The 1150-nt window shown below is 31.0% G+C and overlaps 1 protein-coding gene across 1 annotated transcript in view; it reads right to left on the minus strand.

Moving 5' to 3' along the window:
* Positions 1 to 297: 297 nt before the first annotated feature.
* The window catches only part of LOC119585125 (active breakpoint cluster region-related protein-like), a gene marked incomplete at its 5' end in the record, with an annotated part of 19763 nt that continues 18910 nt past the window's right edge, over positions 298 to 1150 (minus strand). The window contains 1 exon segment of the mRNA XM_037933758.1: positions 298 to 1150.

The following is a 1150-nucleotide window of genomic DNA, read 5'->3' on the forward strand; positions in this document are numbered from 1 at the left end:
AGCACACCAGAATACCTTGGAAAATTCATTGAATGTATTCAGATTACTTGCACTTCATTCAGCAGTGTTATGTGGAAATTAGTGATAGTAATATTTTTCTTCCTTTTTTTAATAGACACTTTTGACAGAAGTTGAGATCCCTTTTTGAAATAAATTGTTTAAGAAAATTCATGTTCCTCTGTTGATCCTATACATTAAAATATTTAAAAATTCATATCAATAGCATCTTGGATTACTAATGATCTCACAGTAAATAGAATCTGACTCCCAGTACAAAGGATAAAGTAAAATATTCAATACTTCTACATAATTCTTAAGTACAAATACAACTCTGTATACAATAGATGCAAAAATACAGTTTCTGGTCCACTACTGTGTTTCTCAGCTCTTTCATTGTGAATGTAGTTCAGTATACAGAAGAACTGGTGGTAAAATGGCTGTACCACATCAAACGTAACACAATCTTCTATCTGCACAAAAGTTGAAAATTCTTCAACATACCTTTTTACAAATCCTATTCACATGGGAAACCTTTTTTGAGTGAGATATCACAACAGATCAATGATATAATGGCTTTATTCTTTATGATAATCTTCAATCAACTTTTATTGAACAAGCTGATGTAACACGTTCTTCTTTCTTATTTTCTAAAAAGGTGAATGGTTAATAAAGATTGAGCCGGATAACTAACAATATGAACAAATTTCTAGTAAGGTTGGAACATATAGCTCAAAAATTATGCATAACAATCTGAGCATATCAAGTTGACCACTATAAAGACTATACAAATTATTTTAATTTTATAGTAAGAGGGATTCATGATTACCTCATTTCTTGAAACATAAATCTGTTCAGGCAATATTAACCTATAAACTAAAATATAATATGCACTGACTATGACATTTACACAAAAGTCTCCAGACACCTAATGTACAAAATAAGCACAATTTACAAATATATATATATACAAATATCTACACCTACATAAGCACTTTCCATTACTGGTGTCACAATGATGCATCATGAGCACAAGAGTATCATAGACAAGTAGCAATACTATCCATTGCACAGGAGAGGAAACTTGCACCAGTTGAAGGTCTTGTAATGCAATGTTCTGCATTCTTTTCTGACCATTAGTGCACCATCAAAG

This window comes from Penaeus monodon, chromosome 19 (genome assembly GCF_015228065.2).
Source record: "Penaeus monodon isolate SGIC_2016 chromosome 19, NSTDA_Pmon_1, whole genome shotgun sequence".
NCBI lineage: Eukaryota > Metazoa > Arthropoda > Malacostraca > Decapoda > Penaeidae > Penaeus > Penaeus monodon.